Raw genomic sequence first — 10,266 nt, 5'->3', positions numbered from 1 at the left:
GGAGCCCTCCACTACGGCGCGCCTCATCGCCTGCGTTGCGTCGGCGCGTTAAACCCTACAATCAATCAATCGAGTCCTGCCATTGGATCGGTGGAAATTGTCACTGATGGTCGATCTGCCCAGCGGAAAACTCGAAATGCCACTCTATCACAACAGCATCAGCCAGCCTCAATGGCTGCTCTACAGGCCAGATGGATGACCACTATCCATACAAGGGGTAGCATGAATTCAAATACTGAGAACAACTGATTACTTGAAATGTCTATATTCTCCAAGAAGTGTGCCACCCCCTTCTCCGAATAATGGCATTTGAATAGCTTCATCTCATTGTATGCCTAAGCTCTGTCAGCCGCATGGTCAACTCTACAAAGGAGTTTTCTGTCACTGCTCACGGGTCTAAACAGTGTCAGGTGAAATGGGTATGGCTATTCATGTACCAGTCCTTTACAAGGCCAAATGGATCGTTTTAAGTTGACTACAGGCAAACCAACCACTTTAGTTATTGGTGTGAGTGGAACGAGTTTGTACCAAAGAGCTCAATTCTTGAGTTTATCTTGATTTAGAGAAGTGAAGGTCCACTGCATACTACTTGCACTCCACTTAAAAAGGACGCACAGAGCAAGAAAAACAGCTCGCGAAAGGAGGCACACACGAAACGATCTCCAACTTCGCCTCGAGAGAAGTTTCAGAAATGGAAAAGCGGGCACGGCAGTGGTAAGCGCACCCATTTTTCTAGCAGCATGCAGTCAGTCCACAAAGTCAGCAGCAGCGGCAAATGCATAAACTCACCTGGCACCATTCAATTAGTGATCAGAGATAGGAGGAGAAGGCCACAGAAAGAAATGAAGTCATCTGGATCTCAAACACTGCCTAGTCCTCCCTCGCAAGAAAGGTTGCCTGCACCTTGACCATTGTCATATTTTCCCTTACTCGTTTGTTTAGGAGGCATTTGTTTCAGAGGTTGATTGTAGGTTTCAACGCGCCGACGTAGTGCAGGTGATGAGGCACGCCGTAGTGGAGGGACCACCTGGGGATCTTTAACGTGTGCCAAAATCTTGTACACATGGGCGTTATTGCTGGCAGCTGAACCCCCATATGATGTTTCTGACGTGACACGTGTCTACAGTTCGGTATCATGGGGTTCATGTTTTGTATGTGGTTAAGATTGTCATTGTATAGCTTTCACCTTTTCTTTGTTGATGACGCCGGAATTCATATTGTTAAAACAATAAACTTTCAGCTGTGAGCAGTGTTCGCGTCTTTCCTCTCCTTGTGAATTCATCTGTTCGTGCTGTCTTTTAGTTATAGTGTACCGACTAGCCAAAGTTACCACCCTTACAAGAACCTGAATGTACTAGGATGACACCTTTGGTTCTTCACAGGCAACTTTGGCACTGTTTCAGCATATTTGAGGTCATTCATTTTTTTAACACATCACCTTTACTGAAATTCCTGCATTTGAGTATTCTGCTTAATATTTTGTTCTGTGACAGGGCCGTTCCCAGAGGGGGGGTTTGGGGGTTCAAACCCCTCCCGAAATCTTTTCCAGGCAGCACGTAAACAATACTTACTGTTGCTTTCAGCAAAACTACCCCCTTCCCAAAATTCATAACCCCCCCCCGAAAAAAATTTCTGGGTACGGCCTCTACTTGAAGGTAAGAGAAGTCTACCAACAGGCGTAGTTTGTCGCACCTCAAGGTGGACTCCAGAAGCTGGAGGCGGGGGGATCGGGGAGGGGATGGCAGGCAGATAGAAAAGAGCAGAGCAAATGAGGGAAAGGCTATGATAATAAAACAAAAAAGGAAAAACACCCACCCACCACTCACGAGGACTTAAAAAAAAGGGGGGGTGTTTTACGTCCTATGTTTGACTTTCAGTACCACGTGTACATGATTCATTACATGGACCGAAAGATGCAAGAAGGTGCGGCTTCTGCTTTTACTGCACATAAACTACTGCACAGGAGGGCTCAGAAAGGCCGTTGCAAGATCCTGGCAGGGCAAGCACACCACATAGTATGCTGTCCGACGGTGTACAAGGAACAACTTTCATGCCACCAGCTTCAGGTCAATACTTCGGGAAAATGTGCCAATGCAATTATGTGATTGCAAATGCCAAAATTGCGTGAAAAATGAGCACCCACACTACATATTCTCACCCATTGCCAGGTGTGCAGTTGTATGCCGAAACGTGGCGTAGACATCCTGCTGAGGCTCTACAGTGGCACTCCAGTGCTCCCATGAGCTACAAGGGCTTTTCTCTTTACGTATGGAGGCATGTTGCACAGCCCTTATAGGGTCAACATAACCATTTTTTTTTGTAAGGGTATTACATCTGCACATTTTGTTTCACCTCCTCTGAATTTTCACATCTAGCCACTGCAGCTGTTGCCTGTCACACGCACGTTACATGTTCTTTGGCTTTAAAATGCACCACTGCCTCAGCAACAATAGTTATTTGCAGGCATCTTTTATCAGTGCCCAACAAAAACGTTGCTATAAAATGTGTAAACAATATACCAACACTGCGTATCTGAAGATGACACAGGTGTGCATAGACATTCGATTTGTTTTGAGGAATAAATTTCTCGCACCCAAAAGTAGAGCAATCTGAGAAAGCAGCTAATCTCGATAAAGATGAACAGCAATTGCTTGCGTACAGGTCCGCCGTTGCAATGCAACGCGTAAGGTGCGATATACATTGCAAAATGTTTGTGTGCGTGCGTGCGGGGCATGTAAGGTGACCACCTCAGAGCGGGGGGAACACTGTACAACTCTGCACCAGGCCAAAATTTTTTACGCAATATGCATATATACGTGTCCGAGCAATATCAGAGCTTGATTATGCCACATCTAACATACTCAAAATGTGGCAAAATTATTTTACGCGAATTCACTCCGTGCGCGTGCGAGCGAGTACGTGCGCTAGCCAATCACTTACCTCCTATATCTGCATGCAGAGCACCGATATCCAAGCCACTGTTTCGCGATTCCAGTACTGGGGGGAACGTAATGGGCGGGAGTTGACGCACCTAGCACTTGAAGGTACCAGCCAACCACTTCCGTGCACACGCCTCGTACGCGCAAGAGTTAACAAGAAATTGAATCTCTTCTGCTGAAAGGAATGACCCCAAAGCACGAGAAGGGCCTGAAACCCGACCGCTGCTGCCCGCTTTACGCTGCTTTCTCGAGCTGCGTCGATGGCCGATATCTGGCGAGCGTAGGCGAGCGAAGCGTTGCTCGCGCGTCGTCGCCACGCGAGAAAACGCCGAAAGTACGCTGCATGTGGTTGGGCCTTTAACTTCTTCTACCATGCTTCTACCCACTTCTACCACATGTAGTACGTCAGCTCCGCAGCGCGGCAGGCCCAGCCACAGTACAGGGAGGATGGCGCAGCCTCGTCCGCGGAGCGAAGCCATTCGGCCGCCGCCCAAAACAAAGGGAAAAAAAACCATGGCGTATGAGGTCGCGAACGAAGCGGAAGTGACGTCACGGCGTGACGTCGTTGTTTGAGGGGGGCGTGGTCGGCGGGGTTCCTCATGGGATATCGTTTGGGAATACGCACCCTGGCAAGCGACCGAATACGAGTCTGTTCAGCAAACACACAAGACCTTACAATGACACTGAACCAAACACATGTATCGTCATAAACGGTTTCAAATGATTCCGGAGAAAATTGTCGACGCTCATACGCAACTTACTTCCATCAAACAAGCTGTGGTTGCCGCCCACAAGTCTAACCGCACACAAGTCTGCCTGCCAGAAGCGCCATCGACGCTACGGACACCGCTGGAAGATTAAGCTGCCCCTAAACGTAACTGAATGATGTTGGGAAGTGAATGTTTCAGTGAAACAGACAGCATGATCGGTCAACTAGTTTACTCATTCTACCGGGGCGGTGACGATGTTCATAAAGTTCTCCAACTCTCGCGAAAGCTGACATTATTATCCTCATTATGTAAACAGAATCCATTGTTCCCTTTTCACGTCGCGGCCCCTTGGCTTCCAGAATTACACAACAGCAACCATTCGTGTTTTTTCCCTTCACTTTTTTATCCAATACCGTGGGTGGACGCAGCTTATACAATGGCGACGCGACCGCCCCCGCGATTTCTCTAGCTGCCCGTACCGGGCAAAGAAAGCCGAAGCTCTCAGTCTCGCTGATGACCTGGGACCTAGAGGTTTTAAGGCGTTGGCTAGACCCCTCATATTTTCTTATACGTAATTTATTTTGTTTTCGTTATAAAGGGTATTCTGTTCTTTGTTTTCGTTATCTCTAACCCAAATTAGCTATACTGGTAGGAACATGAGATTTCCCAGAACCCTATGTAAGAGACCCACCTCCAAAAATATTTTTCTCGCATCTCTATCGTCCTTATGATATGCCCACATCCTCATGTTAGTATGTAGCAGGATGAAAATCGTAGTCTTTTCATCATACGCTGTGGGCCATCCCGCTCTTTCCTAAGGAAGAGTGAAACGAGAAAAGACATTTAGGTAAGGATTCTGGTGGTCTACAGTAACAGTCAGCAGAGTACAAAGACACGCCATAGTTTTTCTAAGGCAGCAGTATCGTGATGACTCCCGTCAGAAGGAACAATGCCATGACAGGAATGCAACCTTTTAACTTCAAAAAAAGTTTCCTCGAATTCACTCTGTTGAAAGAGGCAATTGCCCTGGAACTGACATTGCAGTTTCTTCGAAAGAGCGATATTTCAAGGAATATTTTAGCACCCAGTTGAACTCACTAAGTCGACGCGGTTTAAAGCAACGCATAAGCGCGGTATAAATATCATTTATTCGGATCCCAACACATCAATATTTATCAGACGTTTAAAGGCACGCGCATTCCTTTTTTCTTCCAACGCTATTCTAGAAAAAATATTCACAATCATTTTGCTTAGGTCGCTAAGTATACAGGCACTGCCCGGCGTCTTGTGAAAACAGTTAGACAGCACGCTCAGTGTCTGAACCAGAACGAGCCTTTAAATTTTACGCCAGAAACCAAAGTGCTAGGGTTGAAAAAAAAATAAGTGCGCGCCGGAATCTGTGCTTAATAATTTTGCATTTGACAATAAAAACTATAACAAGTAACCCTATTACGAAAATAAATATCCAAGCAGAACTTTGTATTTCGCACAGAGAAAGTGGGCTTATTATACTCGCAAGCATATTTTCTGTTGACCACAGTGTAAATACCCATATTGTTGCTATCCCGATTGTATATGGGATGCCGGCCCCAGTACATAGATTGATAGCATAGATGACAAAATATGCGTCGTTTTGTGCGCTATGTCTGATTAAGGCAAAAACGTTCTGCGGCAACAGTTTTCAACATTCGAATTAGGAACTAAATGCGCGCAAAGCAACGTTCAATTATATTTCGGTTACTCTTTATATTAAGCCGTGGAACAAATCTTTTCCGCGAAGACAACGACAAAGCACCGTGAGCAGCGCATGACGAGCGTGTGCGCCCGTATTATTGGTTCAGTTCGGTCCTTATTGCTACGGCCTAACGTCTAGGCAAACCGGCAAGAAATGATGTGCCACTCATTTCACTACTGCAACCAAAGCGTGTAAAGCAAAGTTGAGAGAGAAACAGGCAGAAACGCAGAAATGAACCGGTATAAGTACCCTAAATAGCCGCGCTGCGGTAACTGTTGTACTTGATGGGAGGAATAATCTGAAGTAGGCATACGTTCTTTAGGAATCGAGTGAACAGGAATTCATCGTGAAGCAGCCCGACTGGGGAAACTAAAATGAAATTGATTTAGGTCTAAGCTACCAACGAAATATTTCGCAAGGCATTCGGTTGCTAGAATTGTCCAAATCTGTATTTACATCCTCGTGAAGTACAAAATTACGCTCGAGCTAAGCAGAAAAACGATAAAGGTCAGGTTAAAATACAAGCCATCATGCGATGAATAAGACACAAGGACCGCCTGTTTCAAGTAGCGGTCCTACCAAAAGAGTATAAAACCATACACATAAACCAACAACCTTAAAGAACCAGGTATTCACCGGAACCTCAAAATAAAACTGGCAAACTACATCTAACAACACGTAACTAGTCCCAAATGAAAGATAAATGAACAAATGAGGAACACAAGGGCAAGTAGAATTGGTGGACTTATCCGCTATGAATTACAAAAGTGAGACCGATATTGGGTCCCCCAACGTGGCGAATAATAACAAACAGTAACAAGAGTCTTGGACGTAAAGGAAGCAATGAAAACACGTATTTGGAGAACAGAGTACACGCACTCACACACGAAATCGGTAAACACGGAAAATGCGCGAGAGGGAGAATAAAACAACTCTCCCCCCCTCCCCGAAGGGGATCGTGCGGAAATGCGAATGCATTGGGTGCACCCATGAGTGCGCTGCGGCAAGCAGTAACGGAGAGAGGCGTGCTCTCCACTGCATTTATATACATTTTCCGAGCGCAGCGAGCGGAGAGAGGGTAGGCGGAGAGGAGAGAGAGACCCGCGCAACACGCCCGCCCCGCGCGCTCCTCCTCTCCCCTTGCCCTCCGCTACTCCCCCCGAGCTACCACCTGCTCCGGTTGCTAGGCACGCCACAGCTGTTGCTAGGGGCGAGGAGGAGCGCGGAGAGATAACACCTGCGGGCGCACGCCGACGGAGCACGACAACCCCCGACTAATAAATGCATTCGCATTTACGACGACGACGACGACGAAGGCAGAACTACGAGGCGCACGCTCACGTGTGCTCGCGCTGGAGGAATGCAGGCGCACGCCGACGGAGCACGACAACCCCCGACTAAGACATGCATTCGCATTTAAAAAATGAAGGAGGCTCACACTAACGCGTAAGACTTAAAGGTAGGGAAGGTGTACGCAACCTTAATGACCATCACGGCAGCCTTATTTTACGATTGCAGCCGCTTTGCTGCCTGAACGAGCTTCGCTCCATCATTGTTGCTATAAGTGTGAGCTTCCTTTATTTTGTTCGAAGGTATAATCCTTAGACGACAGTTTGGAGGGCGTACGCCATGACGTGCCTTTCCCTTTCCGAGCAAGTGTTGCCACAGTTACGGCGAACGCTGGGGTTTCTTTTTTCGCCATTTATGGACAATATCCCTTAGTGGGTATGCTTGACTTGACAAATCTGCGTCGGGACGCTGGGCGGGCGCCGCGAGGCACGCACACAGGAGCACTCGGCCTTTCGTTCGTTTCGGCGAACGAAAGGCCGAGTGCTCGAGCGCGCGTTTTGAAAGAACGAAACACGCGCTCGGCATTTTCTTGATATTTTTAACTACCGACACCAAACTCTAAAGATGTGCTAAGCAGCTTCGCTGTTAAAAATCGGTTTTTGTAGTGGCAGCATGCGGACTTCTTTCGGTTCCGGTGTCAGCCTCATTTCCCACAACGGCGCCAGGTCAGCCAGGAATCGCCTAATCACTAGGCATTACCGCCTCGCTCGCCGTCAATACCCTATTACCGACACTGACCAAACCAAAGATCAGGACCGCTTATGGCGACTGCTGCAGACGACTTTCTTGGCCGGCCGAGCACTTCTGCGCCCAATTCACCCCTTGCAATTCCCCTCGCCAAATTCTTCATTCTGCGGGGACCTAGGCATCCTGGTAACCTACATCTATGTGGGCCTGTTTCAACATTATTTTCCACCCATAGTTAATGAAGAGCAGTGGAAGGGAGCGCTGGGCAGCTCGGACCCACAGGTACAGATACTTCTGGTCACCCCGGCTGCCAACGTCGCCACCGGCCTAAAAACGGCTGCTACACCACTTTCATAGACCAGCCTAAGGCTCAATAAAGTGATTCCGCCTCCTCCCCTGTGGCAGGAACCGAACCTAGCTCCTTAGGGTTATGAGACCCGCGTCTATCAGATTCCCGCATTTCGACATGGTCGAAGCGGTTTGTAAAGCTGAGACGAACACCAAAAAATGCCGTCACGAGAACGCCAACGACCTGTCTCAGCAACGACTAGGCAACGCCAATGATTTGTGTCTCAGAAGCCACACGTTTTTAGTCATAACTTCCCATTTTTAGGTTGACGACGTTAGGCCTAATGTCACATCTTGTGGTTTAACATCTACAACCGGCACCTACTCAAAAAATTGCTCTGTGATGCGAACCAACCGGTACCTATGCGCGCCCTACACCCCAAACCCAAACCGCAGGCTTACGGAGTGCATACAGGGGAGTTGCTGTTGGTATTGTATAAAAGTGGTGAGTACCTCCAGAGAGAGAGAGAAATAACTTTTATTTGTCCAGTTTGTGGAGGAGAGCAAGACCTCCACCCTAGGCGTCGGCCAGGAGCCCTTGGGTCCTAACAGCGTCTTCGGCTAACTGGACAGCCCAGACTTGATTCGCCGGGTCTGAGCTGAGCAGTACGGTCTCCCACTGCTCAATACTGCTAATTTTGCGGCTCTGAGGAGTCGCCTGAGGACATGCCCATAATATATGTGCAAGATCGGCCCGTTCCTTGCATCTCCAACATTTATCTGAAAACTGTCCAGGATAGCAATGACTATACGCGACGGGGTTCGGGTACGAGTTCGTCTGAAGAAGCCGCCAAACCACAGATTGCCTTTTACTAAGGGATGGATGAGCGGGGGGGTAGCGGGCTCGTTCAAGCCGGTAATGAGTAGTCAGCTCCCTGTAAGACACAAGCCTGTCTCTGCCCGTCCAGCGGAGCGAGTGAGCGTCTGGGTCAGAAGTGTCGACGCCAGCTCGGTCGGTAAAGCCTCGAGCCGCATCGTGCGCACACTCGTTTCGGGCCAGGCCCGAGTGGGCCGGTGCCCATATCAAGTATATCTTCCCTTTCCGCTCGTCATGGGATCGAGATTTTAGGATTTGGGACGCCTCGGCTGAAATTCGCCCTCTCGAATAATTTAAAATAGCCGACTTACAGTCGCTAACAATGAATTTAATTTTTGGAGAAGCTGTCATCGCCAGGGCGATGGCCGCCTCTTCACCCACCTCTGTGTCCGTCGGGCGGACCGAGCATGAGGCAATTGAATCCTCACGGAAATTGACCACTGCGAGGGCCATGGCGTCGCGAGCAATGTAATCAGCGGCGTCTTCGTATACCAGAGTAGAATTACTCTCAATGTGCGATTGACCAAGGGAAAAATCTACCACGAGAATGCTTCCGGTTGAACCATGGTTGTCACTAGACGAAGTTGTGCATGGTTTTTTAAAGAATGCGAAGCGTTTGCTATGAATCGCCTGAATGTCGTCATGTGCTGCGGTTACTTCAATTCAGTGCTTTAATCATAAGAACTGAGAAACGCGATTACATCAAAATGCTAGTATGATAGCCCCCACTACGAAAAAATTGGTAATGGTAACAACGTTGGCGTTTTATCAAAACTTTTAGAGGAACGAAAGAGGAGATAAATGGAGAGACGTCATGAAATCAGGAAAATTTAACACCTATTTTCAATTTTACACAGCGCTCTCTGTTTCGTTGTCCTTGTGATTCTTCTACATTATCTTCAATCACTAGAAAATGCTTCACACAGTGTCGGGGAGGGATTTGGCTGCGCTTTTGTGACGTCGGAAAGAAACTAAAATCTATCGCAGATGTTACAATCCTTTGTATTTCGCTTTAGTCAAACTTTTGTTAAAATGGGTTGTTGAAAGGTAGATCTCGCTGCTTGTTCTGATGAGTGGTGTGCGCACACTCCTAAAGGTATTTTTTGTATTGTGCGCGTATGTAGCCTGGCCCTGACCACCTTCGTATTTTCCCACTCAACTCTCCTTGTTCCTTGTTGAGGCTGAGCTCTCGTTCCCTGTCAGCATTGGTAGTGCGCGATTTAATGACCCCAGCTTCGTCCTCATCCCAGTCAGTTTTTAGCTAATCATGGTGCTTGGTACCAAGAGCTTGTATTTGACGCATTGCGATTTCCTCTGTAGCCCCGGCAGCTGCCTGCATGAGACCGTCCCTGTGCCTCTGCTTTCGTCCTGTCATTGTTCGTATAAGCGAAACACTTTGTGTCGCTTTAAGTTGGATTTTTCCCTGTCGAAACATACGCTGTAACTCCTTGTCTCTACGTTTTTATTCGACAATAGTCGATGTCTTCACGCAGCAACGGAAAAAACGCAGGTGCAGGAGGCGGCACGACGTTATGAATATGCAACTAGAGACTTTGCCCTTCTACGTCACGCGTCACTCCGAGCTCCGCGAACTGCTTCGAATAGTGGAGCAAGCTGTGCAGACCACGTATGAAGAAGATTCTCGCGCGCAACGACGTAAAGTTATGTCAGAAAGCGCCG

Source organism: Haemaphysalis longicornis, unplaced genomic scaffold (genome assembly GCF_048455015.1).
Source record: "Haemaphysalis longicornis isolate Haplotype H1 unplaced genomic scaffold, Haemaphysalis longicornis Haplotype H1 scaffold_3, whole genome shotgun sequence".
Classification (NCBI taxonomy): Eukaryota; Metazoa; Arthropoda; class Arachnida; order Ixodida; family Ixodidae; genus Haemaphysalis; species Haemaphysalis longicornis.
Note: the sequence above shows the minus strand (reverse complement) of the source record.